Here is an 18,938-nt window from a genome sequence, read left to right on the forward strand (position 1 = left end):
AGGTACAGCCTGGGACTCCATTCCTAACAAAAGGGCTGTGCCCTCCAAAATGGTGGCTCCAAAATCCTAACAAAAGGGCTGTGCCCTCCTTGAAAGTGGGAACACTGAGGCTCTGTATTGAGTATTTATTCAAGTAATTTGGAAACTCCATTTTGGGACTCATGGACAAGGGGTCATGGCAGTATGTTGACCCTTCCATCTTTCTCTTTTATTTCTCCCCTACACCAGAATTCCAAACAAGAGGCACACCCATGGTCATATCTGGCCTTGCTTCCCTTCCTCCTTGTTGTCCTTTCTGTCCTGCACTGCCCCTAGTTACCCTTCTAGGGAAGGGAACTTTCTGCTACTGTTTTCTCAGTATTCAGCTCATTTCTACTACTGCCTCCTTCCCCTGGCCATCCCATTCTGAAGCATTCTACCACTGAATTCAGTGTATATGAGCTTACTCATTAAGCAACAGTGCCAGCCATGTCTTATCTACCTTGGAATGGGAGTGGGAGGGGCAGAGGTGGACAGAGTAGGAATGGATTAACAAGGCATGCTCCCTCGAAGGTCAATCTCCTTATCCCCAGACAGCATTCAGAAATGAGGAAGATGGAGGTAGGTGCAACAAGATTTGAAGAGAAGACAAGACAGGCATTTCAGCTGAAGCAGGAAGGAGACCTTGAGTTTCTGAATGCCCAGGTTGCTGACAAGACCTAAGGCTGATGGATAGACATTGCTGGTGGGACACAGAGGTTCTTTTCTAGAGATACTCTGAGCACGATAAAGGCTCATCAGCAGTCTGGTGACTTGGTCCACTGAGCACTGAGACCTCATGTAGGGAGCTGAGGGAGCTTTGAGTGACTGTGTAAAGAGTGGAAGAAATTGTAAGTGAATGTGTATTGTTGACATGGGCACAACCGTGTCAAGGACCAAGGCTCCAGACCCCTGAGAAATTAGCAAAGCCTTCCTCTGGTCTAAGTTTGAATTTGACAATGTGTACAAAAGCTTTCCTCCTCCTCTTTCTCTTCCTCCTTCTCCTCTTCTTCCTCCTCCTCCTTCTCCTCTTCCTCTACTTCCTCCTCCTCCTCCTCCTCCTCCTCCTCTTCCCAAACTTGCTCACTTACAAAGACCTCCTACCAAGACTAGTTCCCCCAAATCCTGCCTGTGCTGTACATAAGAAAGGTGCTAAGGTTCTGGGTGGCCATGGGAGTTGGTATCTGACTCCTGAGTCCAGATTTTTCTATATGTATGCCTGTGTGTCTGCCCTTTCTTCATTCTGCACCAGGGCTAGCCAGGTTCCCTGACTAGGTCATGTTGAATGCAGAAACCTGGAGACAGTTGTTTGGTTCATGGAGCTAAGAAGCCATTGACAAACTGGAAAGGCACTATATAATTAGCATTGGTGGATGAATTTCAGAGAAAAGCAAAGCACTCTTCGCCCTTGGGAAGAACAAAGTTATAGTAACCTTGGAAGTGGACTAAACAAGCTCAAGAGGAAAGGCTTATAGTTCATGGGCATAGAGAGCTGAGGATGGGAGAAGACAGATGGGGAATGGTTTCACTCTCTTGTCTACTCCCTGAGAGTCTGTGAGGGAAGCCATCCAATGTGGTAGAATCTTACTTATCTTCATGTCTAACTTACAGCGATTTTCCCCTATGGTCCATGACCTGGGAAGCATGTTTCATTTAACTTGCCCAAAAGATCCACATCCAGAATATAAAAGATTCAGTCAAAAATGTTCATAATTATTTAGGTTTGAACAGAAGAATAGCAACAGAATTCTTTCAGGTTGCATCTGATGGATTTTTAATATCTAACATGAGATTCTGTGTTAAAATAAAATGTTAGCATTGAAGGCACAGAAACGGTTGTTTAAATAATGAGGAAAGATTTTTCCAAGGAGGTCATGTGGATCCAAATTGTAAGGATTGAACATGTTGCAGGATTTGGGGAAGGGTCAACTGTGAATGGGATTTGATCAGCAGTGAGGAATTCCTTGTCCTGCCCTGGCCGGCTGGGTGTCCTTTAGTAAAATAATGGTGAGTCTTCCCCTTGTATAATAGTGTCCTCAATAGATCTAAAGCTTTGTCCAGTTTAGACATACTAGAATTTAAGTTCTAAAGCTTTAGGATCTGATCTAAAGTCTCATACAGCAATGGACATCTTGGCTGAGCTGGACCACATCAGGAGTATAACATAGTCTATTCTCAGCATTGATGGCCACAGTTACACTTGGGAGTTCCCCAAGGGAGGAGTGCAGAGGTACATGGCAAGTGCAATTTCAGATAGGAAGAATAAATTGGATCATCCTCCATCCCTTCAGTCAGGCATTGCAAAAGCTGTACCTTCCTGCCAAATGTCTGACAATCAGACTGAAAAAGTCCCCACAGGACCTCACAGGGCTGCTGGGTCTATGTTTCACAAAGCAGGAACAACTGTTGGTTAATTACTCAGACACGATGCACAGTGCACAGCTGCCCCTGGAACTAACTCACAGGGAACTGCAACTTTTGCAGTGAGCTACAGCCCAGTGTCAGGAACTGGCTCTCCTAGCACTAGGAGAAAGGGGTCCATGGGAAAAGTCCCCCCCCAGATTCAGGGACCCAGAGGACCCCATATTCCCCACCTCTTCCTTGATTTGCCTTGCCTAGTCCATATCTTGCTGTCTGTTGGAAAGGAAGAGTTTTCTCTCTTGCCTGACTTTGTTGAACAAAGAAGGAAGTGACTGGCAATCTGAGCTGCCAGTGCTTGGGACCATGGCTGGGCTATGTTCAGATAAAAAAGAGACTGCATTCTTAGGAGCCTTTCGGGTTACTTGGTCTGAAAGATACTGAGTGCAGCTTTAAGTGGGGGAGAAAGCAGCAAATTAAACAATATCTCCACCTCTTACTCTTCCCATAGAACCAGATGGGACTTAGAGCAAGTCCCAGCACAACACTCTGGTCAATAGCAGTGCCATATGTGATGTCTCTTTGGCATTTCTGGGACCACAAAGCTAAACCCAACTTGACAGTGATTTTGGACCTATATATCTCACATAGTTCTTTGACAGTTGCTCAGGAATCTGCCACTGGCAACAGGAGCAGCGTGAAAGATACCAAATGCCCAGAGCTCCTATGACCATAAGACCTATACTAAAGGTGCGTTGGAAGTCCATGACAAAAGCTACCTCTTATTATCATTCCATTCTTTTTCCATTTTCATATTGAAGAATGGATTTATACAATTTGCTTGTTTTAGAATATATTTCTTACACAAAATTATGGAGTTCATTATCACATTTTCATATACACACAATGCACTTTGTTATACCCATTCCCATTCTCCTCTCTGCTCCACCCCTAACCTATCCTCAACCCTAAGGACCCCTCTCATTTTCTTAAATCACTCACCTTCTATCTTTATGTGACTTTAAAACTTTAGGTTCGTCATGTGAGAGAAAACACTTGAAATTTGTCTTTCTGACGCTGGCTTCTTACGCTTAACACCACCATGATTTTTTTTTCTACTTACTTTCCTCAGACAGCAATTTGTGATAACATGAGGGGTTTGCCTGATTTTGGTTGGCTGTCAAGTGTGGCTTTTCAAAGGCCTTTGAATGAACGAATGAGGAATGAATAAAATCGGTGTTCTTCCAGTTCTCTCCAGCATTATCAGTGTTATATATGTCTTCCCACCATGATAAAAGTCGTATTCAAGGAAAGCATTTCCTGTAAGCTGTAGTGTGCTGCCAATGAGATTTTGCTGGGGAAACATCCCCTGGCCTGCAAACTAACTCTCATCTTTACAATAAAGGTATGTTAAATTCCCTCCAGGGTGACAGCCATAGTTGCCTCTATTTCTGTTGTCACATGTGCCAAGATACATGGTATAGAGGTGGCAAGGCTTGGCCTGTGTAGAATGTTTTGGTTGATGGAACCTAGGGCTTTGTACACATAAGATAAGCAATTCATCACTAAACTATATCCCCAGCTCTGATCCTCAGCTTTGTAAGTTTACTTCCCAAAGAACTGGTCTATTTGGCCTTGATGTCTTCATTCAACTCTCCTTGTTTCTCCCCACCTCCCACTCTTGCCCCCACCCCACCCTTTCTCACCCTCCATCCACCTCCAATGACCACACATATTCCTTCCTGTGTTTGGCTTACTGTCCAAACACAGGCATCTGTGTGGGCATCGATAGAAATGCAAGGTCAATAGGCATGTGAGATTCATTTGTTCTTCTCTCATTTAGATCTTCCCGGTGGGGCCTGGCTTTCAGGTGAGCAGTGCCGAGAGTCACCAGTGATAGCTTATTGTCTGTACCCTAAGGTAACACGTGGGCACTCTAGCTGATTATGTGTTTGCAAGGAAGACTTTTTAAAAAAATAAATCTATTTTTAAATTTTTACTTTATGTGTTTTGCCTGCATGTGTGTCTGTATACCACTTGTGTACCTGGTACCCACAGAGGCTTCAGTACCCCGCCCCTCCCCCCACACACACACAGAACTAGAGTTATAAACATACGTGAGCTGCCTTACTCACACTGTTCCCTTCTGAATGTGGCTCAGAGTGGTCAGGCCAGAAGGACAAGTGGACTGAGATAAAAGATAAGGCTGGGACCCCAAGCAGGACTCTGCCCCAATCATCCTGTTTTCTGGCTGGAAACTTTCCATTTTCAGAGAAAAAACAATCTGGAGGCATCCAGGAGAAGGAAAGGCAGACTATGAGTTTACATTCCACATGGGGACTTTTGGAGTTGGGGACTTCTCTTCATCTTAAGTGAAGAAGATGGGATTGAGGACAAAGGAGAATCTCGGGCTAGAAGTTTAGGACTTGAAATGAGTTTCTGAAGAAGACTGGCTCTTCTTCCCCAGAGGCTACTGCAAATAGGACAGCACAGCCCCGTCAGCGACAATAATCAGTGCTTCGCTGCTCATCAGAATCTGGGGTGGGCTGATAAAATATCGGCCAGGGTCAGCGGGGCTGTCCCACTTCTAGAAGAGTTGCTTTGTGAGAACTAGCTTGCAGACAGGACAGCTGGGGGTGGGTAGTTATTTAGTCATCTTGGAGTCCTTTCTTCCTCTCAGGGACCTCTTAACAAGCAAATCTCCCTGGTGCAGTTAGAATTGGTCTTGGTTCATTTACATAACATCTCAGAGCTCCACCTGCTGCTTGAAGCTGTCTGCCTGAAGGCTCTGCAGTGGCTGTCCCCTTCCCGGAGGGTCTGGAAAGCACATTTCTTTGGGTGTTCCCATTGCCCTGACACCCATGATTTGAGCTGTGCATCATGGAGTACCAATTGTCTTCAATGCTCCTCTTTCATCAGAACTTGTTCTCCTGAAGGTTTCTGCATTCTGCTGGTCTTTGTTTCCCAACTTCCCACCTCCAGGCTATTTCTGCACTCTCTTCTTCTCCCTTCTAGATGGTAATTTTTTAAAGCTTCTTTTTGGTTTCCCTTCTGTACATATCTCACATTTGCCATTTAGGCCCTTAGCAGCCCCTTAGACAGGGACCCCAGATGCACGTCAAGCTCTAGGACATTCAAGAGCTTAGGAAAAAAAGAGCTGCCAAAGACATACACTTCAGCCCCCCAACCCAGGCCCTATCATCTTACTTGAGTCTACTCATCTCTAAGCAGAGATGGTGCTTCTTGCTTGCGAGTGATGCTGCTATCTTCTATAGGGTGTGGCACATACTCCAAAGATGTTCAGTGAAAGGTGGATGCTGCAGCTGCAGCAGCTTGTGTGGTGCATATTTTTGTTGGTGGTGCTGGTTTGTTTGTTTTTGTTTGTTTGTTTGTTTTTGTTTTGTTTTGTTGTCTGACTGCTGGCCCTCTTAGAGGACTTAAGGATGAGAAGCTACGGTGAGGGGAGGGAGAGCCTAGCCCTTCCAGAGACACAGGTAGATAGAGGATCCAAGTAGAGTCAACAGCCTCTCAGGAGTAGAGAAGTTCTCTTGGGTACTATTGCTTCTGTTGTGACTGCTGCTGCAAACTTTGAAGGAACCTCACTCCGTGTAGATCATAAGAAAGACATTAGGGGAGCGCTGGATAGATCCTAATCTCAGAGGCCTGACACTTCCAGGCTATTAACAATACTGCTTTAAAAGCTGACCTCTTCTTCAGTGACCCTTCTCCATGACTACCAGGTTGGTTCCAAGTTCTCAGAAGCAAGAAATAAAGTTTCAACAGAACTCAGAAGCCCTGACTTTTGATGGAAAAACATTACAAATGCTGCTTATAATTCTTAGATCAGCAGCCATCATAGCTTAGATGTCTGTCTGGAATAAGAGGAATAGCATACATTGCTGCCCATAAGCATTTAAATGGTGCATCTGAGACTTGGGTCTGTCAGCTCTGTCAGCTCTAACACTTGCCCAGAGAACCTCTTGCAGAACAAGACAGATAGGCAGTGTGGATGGGAAAGACTTTGGGGCTGGAGGGCTGGAGAAGGCCATTGGTAGTCCAAGGACTTCACAGGCTGGTGGCTCTGTTTCGTTACAACATCTAACTCCATCTTCCTCCTCGCTGATTCAGACAGCTCACTTGAGCAGTGCTCGTGGGTGCATTGATCACTATTAAGATCCATTTTGGTTCATAAATAGAACAAAGAGAAAAAGAATTCACAGAGAAAATTCAAAGAATGATTAAATGGAAAAGGTAGCGGAGGGGGACAGGGACAATTGTTTTTGTTTTCTAAGATATTAAAACAGGGCTAATTTAATAGACAAAACACGTTAAAGTTTGCTGCACTAGCTCCTGGAGGGAAGAGGCAATGTGGGAAGAAGGACAGATGTTCCTGGGGCACAAAAGAAAGCAGCAGAGAAACATGAAGACCAACAGGCACCTACGGCCCCGAGTGAAGAGAGCAGCTCAGGGGAACCTCAGCCTCGGTAGGTCAGTGGTAGGTGATGGACTGCTCATAGAAGAAATAGTTTGAAAGCCAGTGTTTATAATTTGAATTTATGTAACCTTGTAGCTAAGGTTATGCATTACAGATAGGAGATTGTGCTGATGGGAGAAAGCTATTCTAATTATTATTATCATTGGTATTATTATTATTAATCATCATTATTTTAATGTATCCCATTTTATATCAGCTTCACTCATCATACATGGATAAAATTCCCACTTTGTTGTAATTCCTGAGTCTAGTGGTAAGAATAAGTCGACATGGTGTCTCTTCTTAGGAGTTTATAATTCTATAGAAGAGACAAATAAAAATAAAATAGCCTTACACATCCAAATGCAAATAAAATGCAAATAAGTCTGCATCCGTGCTTACTATGATGGACTGTGACCTATAAAGGAAATCTGTCTTTATAGGCCTTTTTGGAACTGAAGCTGCCCACTGAGATGTCTCTAAGGGAATAATGATTGAACTGAGATCTGAAAGGCAGCAGGAACCACGATGTCGTCCGGCAAAGCAAGGTGAGGACACACAGTAGGCAGGAGATACAAAAGATGCCAGCAGGAAGGAGCCCATAAGGATAGGACTCTCCAGAAAGGAAGAAGGACGTGAGCTGGTGACTCTTGGGAAATGAGCCCACGCAGAAGTTATAGACAATTAAGATAAAGCATAGAGATGTTAAGTGATGTGAGCACTGTCACACAGTGCAGAGGAACCAGAGCTTATCCCTCATCAAAATATTAACACTCTTATGTGCTGCTAATCAAGCATGAAGAATACACATATAACACCATGCTGTGTCTTCTAGGAGTGTTGGTGGATATGGGCTTTATAAGGTATCATATCTTTCTTTAACCTCCTACATTGCTCTGGACTATTTCGAGCTATGGATATCACAGCAGCAAGAATAATTTCTCCTATGTGGAGCTGAGAAGTACACAGGCAGTCGTACAGGCCAGTTATTGCAATGCAGCTGCATGCACTGCGTCCTAGGGTTGCATACTTGAAAATCTGCAATGTTTTGTGTAAGTAACAGTGAAAAATCATTGCTAAGTTGATTTTGGAAATGAAAAATCTATAAAATACTTTCTTTTAGAACTGCATTGATGCAATCATGCATTTGTACTGCAAAGTTTAAAAGCAGAATGTCCTTGTAATATATGTGAAATCATCTGTTGGCTTTTGAGGGATGGATTTTCAATTCTGAGGCATCATGTTGGGTTTTGTGGTGGAAGATGGCTCTGGTGCAGGTTATAGTTCTACACTGTATACATTATTTTTAAATCTGATAGTTCAGTGCAGGGTCTATATCTCACCAATTTGAGTGTTCTGCATTGATCTAGAATCTTCTTGGCATAGATGACTTGGGATGATAAGAGTTGGGTGGCTGACCTTCAAGGTCTCCCCTGTGCAGCCACATACAGCATTTTAATGGATTCCTGTTTCTGTGCCTTGTGCCAAAAGCCACTTCTCTCTGCAGGCTCAAATGTCCTCCACTTGGCTTTTCAAACACTCTGCCCTTCCCTGCAGAATGTTTGGCACCTTTGACATCTGTGACCTCTAAACAAATTGTCTGTCTCTTAATGGTATTTTTTGCTACCCACACTGACTTTACTGAAGCCTTTCCCCACCTTTCTCTTGCCACATCTAGTCTCTTATCACTGATAACTTACTAGATCATGTTCTCATCCTTCTTTACAGAACTCCAGGGCAGAACTGCCCCAGGTGAACTCTCGATGTCAGAGTAAGGGCTTCAGAAGCAAGCACAACTGAGTTTGAACCTGACTCCACCAATTATCAGCATATGACTGTGGCAGGTTATTTAATCTTCATGGGCACCAGGAATAATGTAATCGGTAAGAGGTCTAATCTCCCCTATCCCCTTTTTAAGTGTTTAGTGTGTTCAAGTACAGAAATCACTTGGCATCTAGTAGATGGTAAGATTAGATAACCTTTATTTGTCTTTCAACAGAGTAACATAAAACAGGAAAAATCTCAAAGGTGAGCCTAAAATATCAGGAGAATCCTATCAAGTTCAAGGAGAGAGTAGAGTAAGAGTGAGAGAGAGAGAGAGAGAGAGAGAGAGAGAGAGAGAGAGAAGGAGAGAAAGAAAGAGAGAAAGAAAGAAAGGAGTTACAGCCCTAGGTGTAAGGAGTACAGGAGCTAGTAAGCTGACTAAGCTTGGGGCTCTCCTGATTCACACAGGCAGCCTGGACCTCATACCAGACATGGCTACAGCCTTTTAGTGGGATAGGCCACCTCTGAAGTTCTCTGCATCATTCCCAATCCTAGGAGTCCTACACTTCAAAGTTGATTGTCTTGTGCTTTTTCCAACCATGAAACTATTTTATATGTGGGTCAGTGTCCTACTAAGCATTCTTATTTCAGTCACAGTAAGTTTGAGCCTATGTCACTTTGAACAAGACTCCCAAGTTGCCAGTCAGCTATTTTTATCCATAACGCTGAACTTCCACTCGGCTCATCAGTAGTGTGAATGTCAGCAGGTCTCAAGTTTCACGCTATAAAATTGTGATTGTTTTATTGACCAATTAGCACAGGCTAATGATGATAAACATAAAAACATTGTGAAAGTTGGTGGGTCACACTCTGGACAGCAGGCTGAACAATGTCATTGAAGTTTTAATCATAGATGGTAAAATGTTAGAACTGGAAGGCTCTCAGCAGCCACCTCGTTCAACTTGCTCTGTGTAGCTCTGTTTACAAAAGAAGAAACTGAGGCCTGGAGAGGTTCATTTCTGATTAAAATGGCCAATAGGCTAGAGACACAGGAGTACCTGGAGGGACAGATATTTCTTTTAGTAATCCAGTAGGGAGGCTCTGTTACAAAGGGAGCCAGGTCCACTGCCGATGTCTACTATGCTGCCCTCCTTGTTGCTGCAGTGGGAGTGGACTTCTGCCTCAGTCACATACACTCCACATTTGCTGGCCTCCTTTACATTTTGTTTGTTTGCTAAGGAACCTCTGACCATTCTCTTATAACTATAAAACCTAGGCCTTCCAAATAAGAGGTGTAGAGTCTTCTACAGTGGGGAGTTTCTAGGACAGTGTAAGTAGAGAGGAATTCTTTGAAGGACAGACAACTGATAAGACTTTGCTAACTTTGACATACTGTGGCATTAAGTTGCATGAAATATGTGGTGCTCTATGTCTAATGATTCACATGTTTTAAAATGTTCTTTCTCCTAGAGAGAAGCTCCGCTTTAAATCCTGTGTGTGTGTGTGTGTGTGTGTGTGTGTTGTGTGTGTGTGTGTCACTGTGTCTAGCTTTTCCTGTGGATGCTTGAGATCTGAACGTAGGTCCCTACATTTGTGTGGCAGGTACTTTATCAACTAGACAATCCACCTTGTCCTTTAGCTTAATGTATCAATTACCTTTCTTCTTGCTTCAAACAAATGTCTGATGGAAAGCAACTTAAGGGACAACAGATTCCTTTTGATCCATGGATCCAGAGGGTACAGCCTACCTCAGTGGGAAAGCATGCAGGGTAGTTTGTGGCAGTAGAAGCTTGAAGCTTAGACTTCTCACATTTGGGAAGATGAAGGAGGGAGATAGAGGGAAGGACAGAAGGATAGAGAGAGGGGGAGGAAGAGAGAGACAGAAGGAATGAGGGAGGGAGTAAGAGAGGGAGGGAAGGAAGAGGGAAATTCTGGAATTTAACTGGCTTTTTTCTTTTTTATTTAGTTCAAGACTCCAACCCATGAAATTATTATACCCCCACTCAGGGTAAGTGTCACCTCCTCAGTTAAACTTAACCAGAAACATCCTCACAGATATATCTAGAGATATGTCTTCTAGATGATTCCAAAGCCAGTCAAGTTGACACTGAGTACCCACACTCAAGAAAAGAGACAGCATAAACTGACTTTAGCTATGGCCATGAGTCCAAGATCAAGCTGGCAAGATTAGTCAACAGTCCAGTAAGCAATACTAAGTGGACTCAGTGGGTTACTGGGTGGGAACATGATGGTGGGAGGGCCATGTGTCCGATGGGACAGTGACTGGGGAGTGAAAGGGTAATAAGATCAAGATACAGTGCGTATGTGTATGGGACAGCTATGGAATGAATCAAAGAATATCCTTTCAACATACACAAACTGAGGCACCATGATTGAAAAAAATAAGTTTTATGGAAGAGGACAAGTTTAGCTCAATACACTGCTCATAGCCATGTTGTGGCCTCCAGCAATCTGGCCCAGAATCTCAAGTCTCAATTGGCAGAATCTGTGTGCCTGTGTGCCTAAGTGCCTTCGTGCCATCTGAGGCTCAGTCCTCCAGTTGTACCCAGACCAAAGACAGCTCCTTCCTTTGCCTGGTAGCCTTCTGTTATGCTGAGTATTTGTATTGATGGATTTCTTATTTTTCTGCCTCCTGCTCAAGATTGCATATCAGAGCCATCTTAATCATCCACCTGAGTTTATAGCCTTCACATCTCATCAGAAAATCAGACCCAGTGATCAAGATATACTGTATACATGTATGTATGAAATTGCTAAAGAATAATCAAAAAATATCCTTTCAAAAAAGACAGGTATGGAGCCACCTTGACTGGAAAAAAATAAATTTTACAGATGAGGACAAGTTCAGCAAACAGGCAAACTGTTCTTAGCTAACTGCTCCCACACAGGGTGCTCAAAGGACAAGGTCTGTCCTCAGGGCAACAGGAGTAAATCAGTGCCTCAGTTTCCTTGTTGTAACTGAGATGGCAAGGTGACACATACTGACAGATCAGAGAAAGACTCATGTGTTGAGTGTTGCTTCTAACTGACAGCATTTCCTTCCTCCTTCCTCCTTCCTCCTTCCTCCTTCTTCCCTTCCTTCCTTTCCTCCCCTTTCCCTCCTATTGTTCTCTCCTACCTTTTCTCCCTTTCTCTCTTTCCTTAAGGATTTATTGAGCATCTACTAAGTGTCAGGTATGAAACTGCAGGGCTGCTGTAAAAGAGGGGACACAAAAGTTAATGGGAAACGCCATGAAGAGGGAAAGCAAAGCCACACATGGATGTAACTATCTGAAACTCCTTCAGAGAATCCACTACATATCCCAAGGCAGGTCCACACAAGGTGAGGGCACAAAGAATTCCAATACTTGTTGGTGGAATCAAAGAATCACAGCATCTGAGCTAGCCTAGAAAGATTTCACACGTGTAGAAACGGCGCTTCCCCTATGTGATGTTTGTAACATTCTCTCAATGCCGTCTGCTTGACTCTGAGGAGTCGACGTCCATGTTCTCTCTCCTGCTGATGCTGAGGTCTCTACCCACAGAGGTTTAAAATGCAAATCAGGCAGTTATGTAGAGTTTTATATTCAGGAACCACAGACTAGACAGTATGTGTTTTGAAAATGGACTTTAAAATGTCAGCCATATCTATTACATCAACACACAGGGAAGCACGGTTTCAGAAAAGAGATAAAATATCTCATGCGTATAGTTTTCAAAGATGAATGGTGCCCTTTGGAAGGATTTTCAAAACATCCTTCCATCCATCAGGCAGACAGTCCAGGAGAGCTTCATGGAGGAAGATAGCCTTCAGGGACTGACAGGAAGAGACGGCCTGAGCCAGAAGCTTGTTGGGGGAGGGGTAGTTGCTTAGCCCAGTCTAAGTCTAGAATGTGCAGGAACAGATTGAATAAACTATGTGGGTGAGCATGAAAGTGATACTCTAAAAGTAGGGACTGTGGGAAAGTTCCATTTCAAAGACTCAGACTGGACTAGAACAGGGCCTGGAGGAGCCCTGGGGAAGCCAAACCCCTATCAGCTGAGATAACTCTAAGCAGTGTGCTGGGGTGGGGGTAGGATAGCTAGCTCAGTGGTAGCGTGTCTGGGTTCACCTGTGCAGCATCCTGTCCCCTCATGTGGCCTGTGCAAAGGCCTCTTCCTCTGGTATGTCAAACTGAGAACCCTGGGGTCGGTCTAGACTGAGCTGAGTGACTTAGAAGCAGGGAGTAAATGTCTTTGGTGTGGCTGTGGCTAAAGAAGACGTGTGTGTGTGTGTGTGTGTGTGTGTGTGTGTGTGTGTGTATTTGGACAATTGCAGAGAAAAGCCACTAAAAAACATCAAACAAAAACTAGAGTAGCTATTTATTGCATGGCGTGTGGGTGAGTGTGTGTGAGAAACGGAGAAGGGGGCGTGTGCCTGTGCATTGCCTGCTTCATAGGAAAGGCACTGTTATTACCCCATTTTATGGAAAGGAAGCTGAGGCACAGGGAAGCAAGATGATTATTCAAAGGTAACATTGTTAACAGCAATAGGTCTGAAATTTGGAAATGATTTTCCACGACTGTCCAGCTCTTAGCCACCACTTTACCCGCCTCCCATGGTTGATTCAGTCACACAGCTTGCTTTAGATTTTAAATGCTGTTGTTTTGGAGAAGCAAAACACAGAGGCACTTGCTGTCCTTGGGGTTCAGACCTAGGATCCAGGATCATGCTCCTGTTAAGTGAGACAGTGAGGAGCTGGAGCCCTGCTCTCAGGAGGTGGAGCTCAGGAAACCCTCACACCTGTAAAGTTTCCGTAGCTTTTGCATTAACGCAGCCTTGGGAATTTGGAATAATATCTTTTTGAAATCTCCATTTCCGGTTGAAGACTCTGAGCTTGGAGAGATGGAGAGAATTGGCTAGAGTCATCTAGCTGATCCAGGTAGGCGAGAACCTGGCTCTCCTCCCCAGGCTCTGTTTCTCCCTGGGGTTGGATATGAAATTCTCTGACATCGTTTCAGAAGGAAAGGAGGCAGAGGGGGTGTAGCTGGATTTCAAGGAGCTGAAATGAGAGAGGCTATGAGGAATGTAACTTTGTCCTTAAAATCCTCCTCAAGGTAGAGTGCTGGGAACTGAGAATCTGAGGGCAGTGTGGCCTGATAATCACAACTAAAGGATGGTGCCAATAACAAGGGATCCCCAAATGTCTTGGATGTCTAGAATGAGGAACCCTGTGGTACCTTCTGTAGAATTTGGGGGGTCAGGAAAAGGCTGAGCAGTAGAATGGTCTGAATGAAATGACCCCTGTGTGCTCACAGGGAGTGGCACTACTGGGGAGAGTTGGCACTAAGAGAGGTGTGGCTTTGCTAGAAGAAATGTGTCACTGGGGTGCACTCCAGAGTTCCAGAAGTTCAAGTCAGGCCCACAGTTGCTCTTTCTTCCTACTGCCTGCTGATCCAGAAGTAGAACTCTCCAGCACGGTGCCTCTGTGCTTCCCACCATGATGATGGACTAAACGTCTGAACTGTAAGCCAGCCCCGATTAAAGCTTTCCTTTCCAAGAGCTGCCATGGTCATAGAATCTCATCACAGTGACAAAACCCTAACTGAGACAGCAGGTATCATAGATGTGGGACCACTTATCATCATTCCACAGAGGCCGTTCAAGTTGCCCTGATGATGAGCCCTGGGCAGCCATAAGAAGGACATAAGCTTTTGAGACAGACTGTTCTAGATTCAAACCTCTCTCTTGGGCTTGCCACTTCCACTTTCGGTCATCTTTGTCTGTTTCTCTTTCCATAACATAAACTAATAACTGCTTTTTTTATAGCCATAAGGAGTGTGTAATGAATGTGGTTGCAAAATTAAAAGAATTTCATCCATCTCAGGAGCTCACCACTTACCAGCAATATGCTAAGAGCTGGGGGTAACTCTGTGAGGTCACCGCTCACTTCTCTCCCCCAACATTTTCCACTTCCCACAAGATGCTTTTCTCCTCCAACCCCTCCTATATTCTACCAGCAGCCGGGAAGGAGAGGAGGAGTTTTAGGAGGGTCAAAACCTGAAGCCTTGTTGTGAGTTCTTGAACTGTCACGGGAGGTGTGTAGATGGGGAGAAGGCACATGCCTTGAGGCTCTCCCTATGAGCTGTCTTTGCACCAGAAGCCCAGAGAGCTTGACAGTGGATGATTGCACTAGGTTCCCTGTTTCCTGAGGGAGGATAAAGACAACACAAAAAGCACTGAATTGTGTTTGTGTTGACAGCCGCTGGATCCCAGTGTCTGGCTCAGGATCACAGGTTGTGGGGGTGGAGGCAGTACACAGCACAGACTTGGAAGGTCCATCGTCCAGGCCCAGAGTCCAAGGACCAAGTTCACCTGCACCAATTCAAGGAAGGCTCCCTTTAGCTTAATCACCAGCTTGCTCAGCAGGACCCTTGTTCCCAAACATGCAAATGAGGCTTATTGCTCCTATCTGCCAGATGGAGAAACTGAGGTTTGGAGGAGTGGATTGGCTTGTTCCATCACAATAACCCAGATACAGGATCTCCCTGCTTTCGGGACACACACACACACACACACACACACACCTCACACGCGCATGCCAGGCACAGGGACATCAATTAGCACACAGATGGAGCAGTGGGTCAGGGGTCCACCATAGCTCACGGTGAGTGAAGTTGGGGAAAGCAGAGGCCTTGTATTGCCCACCATCTTTTCTGGGGTTCACGTCTTCACCAGAAGCCTTTTTGTTCTCCTTCGAAGTCTCTTTAGATTCCTTTTCTTCCTCTTTTCGCCCTCCCCTTCTGCTTCCTGATTCATTCCTTGCTCTTTCTTCCTCTTCACTCAGTCCTTTTTCTTTCCTTCCCTCCTCCTCCCTAGCGTTCTGAACTCCCACGTTCCTTCTTTCTTCCCTTCCCTCTTTCCGGTCCCTTTGTCTCCCCCTCCTTTCTCCTTCCTCCGCTCCGTTTCCGCAGCCCCCACTCCCGGGTGTGCTCTCCCCATCTGCTCCCCTAGCCCTCCCTCCGCCCTCGCCCCGCCCTCCCCTCCCAGCCGCTCCCCCTTCCTTCTCCGCTCTCTCGCTCTCTGTGATTTATTACTTGCCCTGCTGCTTCTGACAAACTATTTGTAGGAAAATGAGATTTGGTCCGTGCTGGATGGTTCCTCTGGGAAGCAGGCGTGGGGGTCGGGTGTCTGAGCCCCCGTGCGGGCCCCCGCCGGAGCCCCACGGCGCTTACGGAGCTCTTTAAGATAAATGAGCAAAATTAAGAGACTCACTGGGGGAAGAAAACCCTGGCTGGCAGCGAGTAAGAGCGGATGGTACAGGGTTTCCTCCCCAAAAGGCGTCCGCGTGCCCCCTACTGGGGCCTCCCCCCGACCACCGCAGTCTCCAGGGAACTCCCTCGCCGCAGGAGAAGAACTTCCAGGCCCAGGGCAGGAGCGGTTCAGTTCTCAGGATGTGGCGCCGACAAGGTCTGAGACCTCTAGTAAGGTGCAAGCAAGCAAGAGACTGGGGACTTCGGTGGGGCAGCAGCTATGGGGTGACTTGGAAGAAACCTGACAGAAGAGAGGGGACAGAAAGATAGGCTGAGGTGGTGGTGGATATGAGGGGCAGCCCCAAGCCACTGAGGCACAAGACAATTTAGCCACACCCAGTCCCATTTGGAGTATAGTTCCTGTCCTGGTTATAGTCAGCTCTCTGGGGCACGGGAGGCTGTGCTATCTTCAGCCTCAGGCTCTAGAGTTAGAAGCAGCCTTGGAGGCTCTGGGCAGAGGTAGCTCTGAGGGCCTCTCTTCAAAGTCGGGAATTTAACTCCTGTTGGTTGGAGAACTAAAAGCTGCTTGGATTTCCTGCAGTGCCAGTAGGCTAGCTCACTTTAGATCTTAAATATTATTTGCAAAGTGAGTGTATGAACAGGAACATGTCTTGGAGGGCTCAGGGCTGTGTTTCCAGATCCAGTGGAACGTGCAACAGAACCTGGTTTTCGATCTCCTTCTCTTTTCTTCTATTTTAAAAGCAGTGTACTTCCAAGGCAGGACAGAGAAGCGTAAAGAGGAAAATACAGTGCTGGACAAGCGGCAGCAGCATGAAAATAGACTTCGTGTGAATCTCAACGCCAAGGGGCTGCGCGGGGGATACCTAAAAGTCACCTGTTACTTCTACTATTGATAGTTTGAAAATTTTCTAAATTTGAAATATGTATTAAAAACTAATATATTGAAAAATATGTTCTGCTTTTACCTACTCAACATTATTTCACAAATACCTTTTACTATATTTCATACTCCTCCTAAAAATAATTTTTATTATGTTTATCTTATTTTGCATGTGTGTACATGTATGTGTGCCAGGGAACAACGTACAGGAGTTGATTCTCCTCTTCTAGTGCACATGTCCCAGGGTTGAACTCTAGTGTCAGGCCCTTGCCTCCAGGGCTTTCTGATGGACTTTGAGTGAGCCTGGTGTTTTCCGTCTTTGTATGTTCTGTATATGATTATTTTAATAAAAGCCATATTTTGTTCATTTCTGTCATTTTTGTTTTTACTCTTCTAAAGGTGTTAGTGCACCATTTGTGCATTAATCTTTTTAATCACAGTGATAAAAGCAGCTATCTGATTCCCCCCCCCCCATCTCCCAACAAGTTTCCCCAGGACAAGGTGTGACACATATAGTACTTGACAATCTACTTCAAATTGACAAGACAACCTTCTGGGCCACGTTGACATTTTCAGACTGGATCACCTCTTCTAGAATTTTGCAGGTTTCCAAAGACACTCTGGGTCTGTAAGTCAAGACTATCTGAGAGTGTTCTAGAATCAAGGAAGTGAGCAAGGGTTCAGCTGCTACAAGTATCAAAAAGAGATACAGTACTTAAAGAAAAGGATTATTTGATTTGAATCTATGTAAGATGTTTACAAATAAATATAGCAAAATATGATAAGGTTGCATTGATCTCTGTTGGTGTTTTTTATATGTGGTGTTAATTTCAAAGTGTATCAAAGTTTCAAAGTTGAAAACGATGAGCTCATCCTTGAACAAAAAAATTTTTAAAAGTGCAAAAAGAAAGGACCTGACTGCTCCTGGTATGCTGGAGAGGAGAGTTTATTACAGAGATGTGGGCGAGCAGAGCCTGGACAGGACCAGACTGAGCTGTGCCGTGTGATGGTGGGTGGGTGAGACCAGGAACAGCCAGGAGGCCCAAAGAGGAGTAACCAAAAGGTTGGATTGTACAGTGAAGGGCAGCTGAAGGAAAGGCAGTCTAGCCTCTGGTCTGGAGAAGTGGGCAAGGGTGACGCCAGCCAGGAGGACCAACACCACTTCACCACCAACTACAACCCCACCCCCTAACCCCCTCACCCCACAACAGGTAGGGACTGAGGGATGCTGGGAGAACCTGGTAACCAGGTCCCCTTTGACATGTTAAGTACCTCAGCTGTTTGTCCCAGGTTGAGACTTATCAATCTTAAGACTCCAGCAAGAAAAAAATTTCTAGTAATGTATATTAGAGAGGGAAGCAGGAATTTGAGATGGGAGCATATTAGAAATAAAAAATGGAAAACTTACGTGGCCCCGAGAGAGGGTACTTTGATATGCAGGGCCACACCTCTTACTCAGAGAACAAGGATTTGTGATTTGTCCCCATTTCTCCTATCTATCTGGAACTCCTGCCACGTGTTCTTTTGTGTGTGCTGCCATCAACACTCTTATTGTAAGAGTAAAATTAAGTGTATATACATAGGACTGACTTTCTTCTCAATACAGTCAATCCGCTCCTTGCTATCTCTGAGAATGCTTCCTTACATCAATGCCTGCTGGCTGAGCAGCCCTCGAACAGAATGGGGCGGGAATGATAGGAACAAGGAGCAGGGCTGGATGAGGCCACAGACTGTTTTCAATGTTTGGAAATGACTGATAACAGTGAAGCATCTCAAGCCAGTAAATGTCAAGTGTTTTTGCTTCAAGTCGGCATACCTACCATCTCAGATGGGCTGCTCTGACTGAGCTTTTCCGGGGTCTTTGATTCACAAATGAGAGAAAGACCCAGTGTCTAGTGTTTTCCCTCATGGAGGCACTCACGGCTGAGGGACAATGGGATCTTTGATGGAATGAGCTTCGGATTTCTGTTCAGCTACCCATGAGGTGTTCAAAACATGCCCAAACAAGAGAAGACTCTCTTGACCCTAACATGAACATGATTGTAGGGCTTCTAGTTACAGCATCCCAAATCTTTTCCACACCAAGATGATAGAAGAGAAGATGATAACTGGTGGAAAGAGACGTAACTGCAGGTAACACAAAAAGAGAGAGAGAGAGAGAGAGAGAGAGAGAGAGAGAGAGAGAGAGAG

General features: G+C 45.0%; 1 long non-coding RNA gene across 1 annotated transcript; it reads left to right on the forward strand.

Moving 5' to 3' along the window:
• The first annotated feature begins 15,773 nt into the window (after positions 1-15,773).
• LOC114625507 lies at positions 15,774-17,115 on the forward strand. Its single transcript, XR_003712089.1, has 2 exons — positions 15,774-16,064; positions 16,613-17,115. It is a non-coding gene; the product is annotated as an uncharacterized LOC114625507 (long non-coding RNA).
• Positions 17,116-18,938: the final 1,823 nt, after the last annotated feature.

The sequence above is a fragment of the Grammomys surdaster genome, unplaced genomic scaffold (genome assembly GCF_004785775.1).
Source record: "Grammomys surdaster isolate TR1022 unplaced genomic scaffold, NIH_TR_1.0 219, whole genome shotgun sequence".
Taxonomy (NCBI): Eukaryota; Metazoa; Chordata; class Mammalia; order Rodentia; family Muridae; genus Grammomys; species Grammomys surdaster.